The sequence below is a fragment of the Lagopus muta genome, chromosome 4 (genome assembly GCF_023343835.1).
Source record: "Lagopus muta isolate bLagMut1 chromosome 4, bLagMut1 primary, whole genome shotgun sequence".
Taxonomy (NCBI): domain Eukaryota; kingdom Metazoa; phylum Chordata; class Aves; order Galliformes; family Phasianidae; genus Lagopus; species Lagopus muta.
In genome coordinates, this window is record NC_064436.1 from 3,986,521 (window position 1) to 3,998,870 (window position 12,350).

A 12,350-nucleotide genomic window follows, 5' to 3' on the forward strand; every position below is an offset into this window, starting at 1 on the left:
ACACAGTCAGTAGCACCACTGAGGATTCCAGAGATGCTCTATGGACCTCATAACTCAAGGACAGGAAATGTTCGATGATCAAAGACATTACAAGAACAACATATTTCTGTGTATTTTTGAAAAAAAAAAAAAAAAAAAAAAAAGAAAAAAAATTCTGTCCTGGAGCTCTGACCTTTGTTGCACTGCTCAGCTTCAGTTTGCTGCGTGTATTCTAGGACCCAAAATCTTCTAGCCACTTAGATTACAGTTGCAAGAAACACTGACACAACTATATTCAGTATATTGACATCACTTAAGGTAGAAGAGTGAAAGAAGTTGCATTACCAGTATATGCTCAAACTGAGTATTTGATCATTAAAGGAACAAATAGTAATTCATAGAGATATAAATAATAGATGAAGCAAGACCCTTCAAGAGCTGGAGTTTGCCTGTCACTCTATATGCTTGTTAGGTTCACGGCTGGAAGGGAACACATTTTTTGGAATCAAGTGTAAAAACCTGAAATGAAACATCCAATGAAGGAAAATAAAACTCATTTATGCACCACCACCACCCTTAAGGTGGTAAGCAACAAACAGCATTACTGAAAACAATTTATACAATACAGTTAGGTGTTCCCAGCAGTAAGTGTCTTACACACAACAAAACAGCAGGCTTTGTAGGAGGAGAACCTAACAGAAGGGCTGTTACAATAAGAACCACCTTGTTATTATATAGTTAACATCTGTGCTTCCCAAACAGCAAAGTAAATGAACATAATGGTTATTGCCCTGCATCCACATTTTGCCACCTGCATATGCATGGCAACATATTGAGTAATCAAACCAGAAAGCCAAGAAATCCCTGTTTCTATCCTTTCCCCTTTCTCGGAACATCATTATTAAATATAATTATATGCAGCTAAACAAAACACCATAATAAACCAACCAATCAACAATAACTAGTCAACACTATTAGTTACAAGATAAGGGAATTAACCAGCAGTGCACCTATACTGGCAAGGCACATTTCAAATGCTGCACCAGGTCCCACTTGCCTGCATATATTTAGCACTTTCACAACAGTAATTCTGTATTATTTGCCTCTACACCAATGCACACAGCATAGGAAATAACGAAGATGGAAACTGGTGCAATTAGAAAACTATGACCTAACTGTTATCACAGAAACGCAGTGGGATGTGTTGCACAACAGGAATAACTGTGATTGAGGGCCACAAGCTTTTCAGAAGAGAGAGGTAAGGCAGAGAGTTGCCCTCTATGTTAGGTGGCTTTAAGTTAAAAGAGGTTAAATTTAGGTTAGATACTAGGGATCTACAACTAGAATTTCAGATAAATAGACGAAATTCACTCTCCTCTTTCAGTTTCTTTCTAAGACTGTTAACTACAAGTAATTGAGGTTCCACCTTAGGACGTTACAAATCTTGTGTTCATTCTCAAAAGAACATTTCCCTGGACAATAATGGACAATATTGCTGTGTAAGTAGTAGAGGGTCTTTTATGGGAAACAATGTGCTTCAAAGCTCAGTTGCAGGAGTGCTCCTCAAGAATGACGAAATAGTGATGACGCAGTCTTAATGCTCAACTGTTAGAGCAAAACAAAAGTTTAATGGGAAAAACAAGCCTGTTACTAAAACTACTCAGAGCAGTTAAAATGCACAGGAAGAGCAGTTTTCAGTAGCAACATATGAGCCTTCCTTACATCTTGATCTTTAATAAGATTTAGTTTAAATAGGGTAAAAACAGAAATTTGGATTTTTCTTGCTAACACAAATAAATTTGGTATGATTTTTTAAATAAGTTTTAATCTTTACATAACTGAAAACTTTCTAAATGTTAAGAATAGTCTCTAAGTGAGGAAGTCACAGAAACCTCCAATTGAGCAGACATTTCACTTTCTTATGTTCGTAAAACAAGATCAGCGAACATTGTCTGACACTAGAAGGGAAGGTTTGGGAGCTTTCACTCCATGGAAACTGAAGTGTGGGTATTCCTCCTAAGCAGAGTTGAAACTTTCACATGGCTAAGACAGGCAAAATGTAAAAGCCATTAATCTTTGCTCTATATATAAGTTCCTCAAATGAAGATACCATGCATTCATTTCATACACAAACTGAATTTCATATCTATTTTCTTCCTGCATATGCTTTTAGATAAAGTTTTGATGGAATAAAATGTTCAACAAAGAAAGTGTTATTGACATCACATATATTAAGGACTTACATATCCTGGAAATCTCAGCGTTTCTGTTAGTCAGTGAAGAATCACTCATGTTTATGTAACACGCATATTATAATACATTATGTAAGATTATATTAAGATAATTTATATGTGGAAGTTTGACTGCATAGATTTTTGCATGTACTTGGCTATCAAGTTGTATGCATGTTTGAGATTTTAAAATAAATACTAAAACGTGTTGGATCGCCTATGCTACTGGAAAGGAAATCTATTAAGCCATATCTGGATAAATACACACTACAATGTACCATCATCATACTAGAATTTGCTCAAAGTGGATAAAAAACTAGAAGAAACAACTCTTGACTCTCTCAAATGAATCTAAGTTTCTTGGTGGATAAAAATAGACAAAATATATGCCATCTACATTGCCTGGATTGGGATATTAAAGAAAATGAAAAATTTTGCCTTTCTTTTCCCTAAGTTAAGAGAAAGAAAAATGCTAAAAAAAAAAAGTATTTTATAATTTCATGCTGATGGTTTTAATGAATTAATTACCTCCAGAAGGATAACAGAATATAATAACTTGTAAAATTAATTACATTCAAGCAGTAAATAGTGACAGTATGTTCTGAAATTAAACACTCAACAGGGAAGAAGAAGATCCCCCATCTTTAGGATTTGTTTACTTTCAGGTATAAATTGAGAGGTCAGCAAGGCATGCTGACCTGGCACATCCCATTCTTCCCTATGCCCATATAATTTTACCTCCCCCAGCTGGCAAGTTATGGGCTAGAGGAATGTACGCTGACATTCTCCATTTCTACTGCCTTGTACAGACCATGTACAAACCTTTATAATCTCCTTTGGTATACCAGGTGATTGCTTTATAATCTAGTTCTAACAGAGCTGGCACGTTCTAGCCCTCCCCTGGAGGAAGGAGCAATGAGGAGAGGTGTGGCTTTCCCCATAAAACCACTTGCTGTGACATGGCAAGCCGTCCACCTCGTGCAGAAAGTACAGAAACATTCATAACTAAACACAGCTCCAAAGTTTAAATGTGATAGGCTTAAAGACTCAATTTGCACGACCACAGGATAATTCTGTTCTGTTTTTTTCCCCATAGAATCAAAGCTTAGACTTTCAACAGATATTTCCTTAAATAAAGATATTTTAATGGTAAGTACAGTTGTAATAGGGAACTGCAAGTCCCTCCAAGACAATCAGTTTATCTCCCTATTTTCCTATTGAGACATTTTGCACATCCACAACTGCTTCTATAAGGAGTCATTAAGGAAGAAAAAGACAACTAAGATCATCTAAATCCACCTACCAACTCAATATCCAAACCCACTAAAACACATCCCTCAGTGTTACATCTACACTACCACATCTATCCCATCTATTCCTTCCTTTGAAGGAATATGTAACAGGAGTTGCTTTATATCTATATATGCTTAAATTTTATTTTTTGCACATGCATACTATATAGCATTCTTTTCAATTCTTCAAGAAGTTATATACCATCAGCATTAATACTGCAAACCAAAATTGAAATGGATTGTCCTTGAAATCGCAGAAGTAAATATCTCTACATAATAAACTAAGTTTAAAATTTCTTGTCCTTGATTTTACCTCTGTAAGCTAGTATATTAGTTCATTAAATACAGTAGATACACGAAACCTACTGCAGTCAAATATCCCTGAACATTAGCAGGTGTGCTGCAGGAAACATCATTTTGAATTGCATCAGCTCTGATCATTAACTTATCATGCGGTGAAAACATATTTCAGACTGACTGTAGTGCCAAGACTTATTTTAGAGGCTTTGGAAAAAGTACTCAAGCAGGAACCAGCAACAGATTTTGTTTACAATGAGGGACTGAGGAAAAAAAAAAAAAAATCATTAACACACTATAGCTTTATGAAAGACAGATGGTAGAACTCTAGGCTTAAATTCAACCATGTAACTGAAATTGTATAGTACATGCAGGGAGAAAAGGACATTTTGCATGTAATTTCTTTTATTGGTAAACACATGTAAAAGTAGATAGTTAAAAAAAAGATATGTACATCATTAAAATTGTGAAGAATTTGCCTACAACTTCAAGATAAGTGGTAATTTATTATCGAAACCAAAGTGCTTCTCTAATGTTTTTTAAGGGATATTTTTTTCCTGTATCAATTTATACTAAGCCCATCAAAACACTGTCAGTTTACCTTTCAGGATGTGCATTAAGCAGTGAAAATGATGCAACATCCATCTTTTTGAATGTGTGAGATGGAATGACATACTTCGTTAGTATTTTTCTTTAAAGGCAGGAGTGTTTGCTGTTGCACACACACATATGCTGTTAGATAATGCAACGTTCAAATAAAGGGCTGAGTACCGGAGTTGAATATAGTGATGCTACCTCAACCTTGGAAAAGGTTCAAACAGAGTCCAATTTACAGTTTTGAACAGATCTCCAAATAAAGCTGCTTCTGGCACAAATAAGACTGCCACACCATTCCTTCTAAGTTACTTTCTCCTTGGAAGAGAGCTGTTAATCATTCTCTCCACCTGAGATCACGAGGTAGTCAATTACTGATCACCGATATAGAACATACTGAAGCCAAATCCTGGATGTAGAACTCAGCACAAGCTCAACTTTCAGTCTTCATTATGAACGTGACATCCAAACCTCAAACCAGTACCTACCAAAAGATAATAGCTGGGTTGATCTAGGTGACAGCACATTCTTTGATGCCAAGTCCTCAAACAGAACGTTCTAAAACAATCTTGCATTGTTCCAATCAGAGGGATCTAGCTGTATACCAAAGCAACTCAACTTCTTTTTTTTAAAATCATCCCTTTCACTTATCAGTTATATTCAAACCAAACCAGTTTGAATAAAGATAGAGAATAAAGTTGTATGTCATCTGCATAAGCCAAGTAGTAACTCTTACCATTACAGCAATTGGTTGTACAGAGATGGAAAACTGAGTTACAAATCATGGACTGATTTAGTCTTATACTCTTTCCACTGATTAATGTTATAGATTTGGATTTCCAATAGGCTGTGAAATGGCTATAACTGGATAGGTTCAGTGGATTCAGATGGGAGACGAAGCACAGTTTTTTTTACATCAGTCTAACAGTTATTAACAACTCTCCCTGATAAATTCTGGCATGGTTTATAGACCTATTAAGACAAATTAAGCAATTTATTGCCTTAAATAGGCAATTAACTCAGATACTAGGTTAGCTTCAGTGAAGACCATGGAAAGAAGTTATCTGATTCATCACAGAGCCTTGACAGAGATAGTTTTAGCTCCTCCACAAATAATCAGATATCAGAAGTACTGCATCACAAATGACATCAGATGGCTACCCACATGGTTTGCAGTTATGCTCCTCACAAGCACTGGCTCTTCCATGGCTGTCATCTCACTGACACTGTACTGGGACTTACAAATAATCTCCTGTTAAGTCAAACAAAGCCAGAGAGGCCTGACATGAAAGTGAAAATATCTACTTCCAAAATGGAAAAAAAATAATAATTCTCATTTACACTCAGACTTATGTTTGGGATTAAACAACATTAACATCTTAGAATCTTACAGGCAACTTGTGATTTTGATTTTTTTTTTTTTTTTTGGCAGATTTATTCTTGCAGTTTTTCATAAACTACCACTAATAGTACTTTCAGAATGACCAAAATACAAGTTAGAGTTATTTTAGTGCCAAATAACAAAGTGATCATTGAAAACAAACAAACATATATGCATACACCCCCTTACACACTTAGAGGAGTACATCTATGAATAATGCTTCAAACTCCAAGTTGATGCAACAAAAGCATTCTAGTATCCAGGAAAATTTTATTGTAATAATAGGTTGTAAGCTGCCAGAAGAAGATAATTCACAATAGTAGAAGAATTAGAGTAGCAAAGCACTAAGCCTCTGCCTACAGTGTTACAGTTCATACTAAATGAAAGAATGGATTTTTTTTTTCACAGGCTAACAAAAGCTCAATGATAATTCAAGTTTCTTTTGATTCCTTTACAGAAATCACATTTACTCAGGATAAATGAATACTACTAAGCTTAATGCTCTTCCTCACAGGGAACATGTTTCTGCAGAGAGCCAGCCCTGGGGACAAATCCTAAATGCTGCCTATCATCAGAAGATTTTATAGCACTTCATAGAGGAAACAGGTATAATTTCTTTCAATTTACAGTGAAGAAAAACCATATGGAAATACAGCATTGGTATCAAGTTAGACTCTAAATGATTGAACCACCTGAACATTTTTAAGCACAAAGCTGATGCTAGAGACTAAATCCTAAGAACCTGTAAAACCTCATTATTTTGTCCTGACATAGATGGAAGTAACTTTTAGATTCCCAGCAACTTCCCAGAAGCTGCACCTCTTCAGTTATACACCAGCACCTTCCAACAATGTGGTAGCAAAGCCAGAAACAAGACTGTAACAATTGGAGAAATCAATAGGATGGGAAAAACTGTTTCACCAGAGGTGTAATGAGGAAAGGGTCAGCATGATAGAAAGGTACTACAAAGGAAGGGAAGAAGATATCTTACCCATATCAGAATATTCCAGGTTCGGAGGGGAAAGCTCCAGGGAGGGATCTCCAGAAAGAGATCATCCCCCAGTCAGCCCTTAAATGAGGTCTAAGAGAGGTGCAGCCAGGCTCCTGGCCGTTCTGATCTTGCCTTCTTGCCTTCACCTGTGCTCCTAGGGCTGACCAGGTCCTTTTCCCAGGTGCTCAATCAGTGGTTCAGGCCATGACTCAACTGTTCCATGTAAGAGACCCAGGTGTCAGATGTGACAATGATCATCTACCCTCTGGCAAATCTGCTAAAATACACTGATTTACAGACACCAGTTCAGCCAGCATAATGAGTGACAACATAAATGAAACTTTCCAGGATTCCATTTGCAAATCTCAAACCTGAGTTCAAAGCATTTTTAAAACTAAAACTTCAAAACAAAACCATCTTGAGCAAATCACTGAAATTAAAAATCAACTGCAAACAACAACAGATAGTTGGTAAAATCTTGGCCAAAGTCTTCATACCCTTCCATTTGATACTCCAACCCAAGCTAAATCTAATTGTAGGTATTTACTGAAAGTTAAGTATATACATTGCTCACGCATCCCTTTTTCATTAATTTCACTACAAAATACACTACTGAATATATGAAAGCACCAATACAGGGAGAAAGTATAAGACAAAAGCTTAGATTGCCACAAATCTTTCTTTTTTGCGTCATTTCTGTAACACAAATGGACTTCATTTTCACTAATGAAAACCAGATTAGATTTACAGGTATTAGCACTCACTTTTCAATTCTGAAATACAACATGATTAGTACAGTCAGGCTTCCATGAGGTCTTGAAAAATTTACCTAACTATTGAAAAAGAGGTTTGGAACGTCCTCCAATATCCGATGCAATGTCCAAAGGGAAAGCAACCCAGAAAAATAAAGACCTCAAGAGTTGTTGGTTTTTCTTTTCCCCTGCTTATTTATTATTATTTTAGCTTTAAGCAAAATTACAAGTTAACTACAGTATGGAGGTTCTAGAAAGGGCTGGAAAAAGGGCAAGGAGGCAGTTTCATGAACTACTTAAGTCAATCTAAAGAAACACTGCTGCCAAAAGAGGGAAAAATCCCCATTACTCCTACCAGTCAGCACGCCTCCTCCTTCTCACTTGTCAGAACTACATTTCTCATGCCCTGCAGACAAATCAGAAAAGAATCTGTATTTAAATTTTTTTTTTATTTATTTTATTTTTTTTTTTTTCTCTCAAACGAAAATTTATTTTCACTGGCAATTGTTTCCATCAGTGTTTGGCTTGCTTATCTGAAACTATACACAATTACTGCTGATACGCACGTGAGAATTTATAATCCAAAGCAAGCTTTGATCTGTCTCAAAGTTATGTTGCTTAAGTCAGATGAGATGCACAGAAGATCTTTCTAGCTTTGATAACAGTCAACATACATCTCCTCAGAACCAGACCCAGATGCCTTCAGCTTATAAGTCAAAGATTGTTGTTTCCAGTGGATTCATGAAGACCAAGAGAGATCTCACTGGTATGACAACTGTGCTCAAGTAAAGACCTCAGCGCCTCTTGCTCTATTCCTAGGAATACAGAGGAACTACAGAGCATTGCACACCCAGAAACTGCTCTTCTAATCACAAAGACTTTGACCCCTCTGGAAAAAAATCCAAGGCAAACAAAAGACACAAACAACAAATAAAACCAAGAACAGCAACAACAAAAAACACATAGTAAAAACCAGCAGCCAGCAAAGAAAGGCAAGTGATTGCCTTTTCCAGTTCTGTTTATCCTTCGATTTGCCTATCTTTAATTCTGCATTCCCCAGAAATCTTGGAACATTTTACAGGAAACAATGCGTTTATACCTACTAATCATGCAGTCAGCTGACAAATCTAACAGTTTTCAGAAGAAAACCTGTTCTTGTGCTTCTCCTTGTTCAAACAGTGTTTTTGTTAGGGACTTTCTTCCTCCACAGTCTGAGCATCTCTGATGTGAGAGCTGAATACAATTGAACAGACACAGTACATTTCCCATGCATTTATTACTCAGAACAGGCACACAGATATCGTTATTAAACTTTTCTAACATCAAATTTGCATTGGAGGCCTGCATATTTTGGGGGTACTGCTCCCATAAGAGAAGTTTTGTACAACTCTACTGACTTTAGAGAGGCTGCATTGTTTACATTGTTAAAGGATGTGATCCACTGTAATTTGAGACTCAAATACAGATACGATAAAATTTAATGTAGCTTGGGAAGGATCTATTCTAGAAACAGCTTGTAAGCACCAGATAATTAGTCTCTTCAGATAGTTACAAGGGTGGATTAATTTTACATCTTGCTCATTTCCACTTAGCATACGATGCAAATGAGTCAATGCTACAAACAAATAAATTGCAGGAGTGTTTTTCAAAATGCGAAAGAATGTTCACAGTCCTTTGCTGCACACACGTTTCATCACCTTGCTTTTATCTCAGTTACATAAACTGGCCTATTTTTGAACACGTTTCAGAGTGTCATGTCTTTGAGCGGTCAGAGACACTAAGTAATTTGTCAGACTGCTCCAAAGCAGTGCAAATTAAAATTTTACCTTCTAGAGTACTCAATTGCAATTTTATTCTATAAAGCACATACCATGAACGTCTGTCCTACTGGTTAGAAGAACATCTGGTATCTTTCAGTTTCCTTTTTTTTTTTTTGAGACATCTCCAAGTTTTTTCTTTTTTTTTTTTTATTCATATTTAGAATAAATAAAGGAAGATCAATTAGCTCTTTCTACAGAAGTGAAGCAATTGTTTATGGCTCAAAGCTCTTCTCCCTTTGTGGAGGATTCTTTATACAATTCTAAGACAAAGTAATGGGAGAGCTTTAGATCAGTAATTTTCTTTCCTACCAATTCTATTAACTAAGTGCAGTGGTTTCAGAGTGAAAAATGCCATACAAGAGCTAAATATTATTGCCATCACTTTGTTGCCAAAGGATGGCTGCTATTACAGACTTTCTCTGTATAGTTATTAACACTTTCCATTACATGCCCTTTTTTACATTATTCTGTGTGAAAATTTAACTATTTGGGCTGTGTAGAGTTTGCACAGAGTTATTTTTCTGCTTTTAAAAATCAAATGATTATCAGATGTTATTTTATACAAAATCTACCATTTCTAAGTACACACTTTTCCTGCAGTTTGTGCGGAGCTTACTCCCCATAAGAACAAAGCACCCCCATTCACTTGAAATCTTACTGAGAACAGAGGATTTCCCTCTCTGACCACAAAGATACACTTGCAACACTTTCAATAAGTTTATCTGACGCATAAATCCAGAAAAAAAATTGCCAATATATCTTCAATATCTTTTTTATCGACTGTGGTGACTGCATCATACGGTTAGGCAAGCACGCCTTATAACCACTGTAGACCATAAAGGAATTTCATTTCTTCCTCAAAATCCATTTGCTTGAAGTCAAAGGAAGCTATGGATGAGATACAGAAACTGAAAGCATGCTGCAGTTCTACAGGAGAAAGCATTCTAATGGGTAGACAGAAGCGTATGGAACTACTGATAGAAATAAGAGGTCAGTGAAAGCAGGTGAGTAAACAAAAGAGAAAAGAGAAACAGAAAGGAATCACTGCATTCAGGTGAGATGGTGAAAGGGATTGTAAAGGGGAAGGGCCTGAGACTGTCAGAAGGAGCTAAACAGTAAAGAGCCACTGGCACCAAACACAGACTTCAAGTTCTTGTTCCACTTGTTAACATTCTAGGTAATAACTAAAACCTTAAGGAAAAGTTCCATGCAAGTGACAGCCTGCCACTTCCACTGCTGCTGCCTGTTCTGCTTAAGCATACTAGAGAAATACTCTTTGTGCACTCCAACCTGGCTAGCTGGGAGCAGTGTGGTACCACCATATGTGTACTGGGTTCATTTAATAAAAGGAAGTGCTTAAAATACTGCAGGGGGGGAGGGGGGAAATAATGATACAGGACCCTGTAAAGTATAAATTCTAGATATTTACTTGAAACAATTTGACTTCACTAAACATAGTCATTCAAATGTAGCATTAAAGGAATAAACGCCAAATTTGTGTCATTAATTGCTCAGCAAAACTGTTCGTGCTCGTCAAAGAAAAGGTCACCATCTCTACCTCAATAATAATAAATTAAACACTTTCACATGTTCAGACAAAATCAAAACATTGTACTTGGAAGGCATTCTGCAGGTTATGTTCCTTTCCTGAGATGATTTTTCATTTTAATAATGCCTGTATTTCCACTCAATCTCGCTAAAGGCTGAAGATTAGTATGAAGTGGGCTCACAGCTGGAATGAGGAAATCTGATGGTTCTCACAAGTCAGAAAGTATCTAAGTATAAACCTCATACAGAGCATTACACCTAATTACTGTGACTTATCCACAAGCAAGACCTAAGTGTCTTATCTTGAACAGCTTCATTGACATCTGCACTTTCAATGATGAAAAATGAAACAGCGTGTTAAATACAAAACTACTTTGGGTCCTGAAAAGTACAAGAGAGGACTGGATTGAGCAGCACAATTTTCATTGTTTTGTTTGTTTTCCCCTAAGAATATCGCAAAGATATGCTTGTTTACTTTATGGAATCAGGCCTATAGAATAAGCAGGGTCATTTTTATGTCTAAACCAGCCTGGTAGCCTGCATGTAAGATATATCATCAGTTAGATTAAAATAAAATAGCGTCAACCCAAGCCAAAGGAAAAAGTCATCCAATTCTGTCATAAGATTCATAGTTATTCAGAATTGCACAGGGAAAAGAAAAAGTCACATAATGAACTAAAACATCCTATTTTTGAAAGTGATTTAATACCATCACAGAATTAATTCACTTACTTGGATTCCTAAGGGAATAAAACGTTAATAAACTACATTGAAGAGAACTGGAAGGTACGGTGTGCATTGCACAGTGAAACATACCTTCCTGCATGATACATAAATCTTTCTTAGTCCAAGTACTCAACTTCCTCAGTTATGACCTGCCAAATTCAATAAACAATAAGCTGAGGAAATACACAAATTATACTAACTCAAAGGTAAAACTACACCAGTGACACATTTTCAAAACATAATCCGAAAATAACAAAACTGGATTGGATTGGGAAAAATAATTTGAACAGTTGGTGATTAAGAAAAAAATCTCAGAGCAACACAAAAATCAGGAGAGTTGAGAAAGAAAATCTATTTTAATCTATTTTATTGGTGTGAATTGCTAGCAAGAAAGCCCTTGCTGGGCTAGGCTGTACATGTCAAAAGCTATACATGACAATGTTTAGCTATGTAGTATACTGCATTTTCACAGCTGCCTCTGGAACTTTGTTCAGTTCCGGGCATATTACCAGAAATTATGGCCAAATTACAACAGACTAAAAGAACAGCAAAGGAATTAAACGCTCGAGGGAGTTTTATATGATAAGATTTAGGTGAACTAAATATGAATTGCCTTCTTCAGCAAGAACCAAAAAGAAGGAAGGAAAACAGATACAATCAAAATGTATTTGTAAGATTAAATAATATGTCTGGAGAGGAGTTAATTGGAACAAGAACTCAAGAAAAATAGTAATTTAAG

At 36.2% G+C, this 12,350-nt stretch overlaps 1 protein-coding gene across 5 annotated transcripts in view; it reads right to left on the reverse strand.

Moving 5' to 3' along the window:
• The window catches only part of FSTL5 (follistatin like 5), a 239,717-nt gene that overhangs the window by 114,045 nt on the left and 113,322 nt on the right, over positions 1–12,350 (reverse strand). The gene's annotated exons all lie outside the window — the stretch shown is intronic.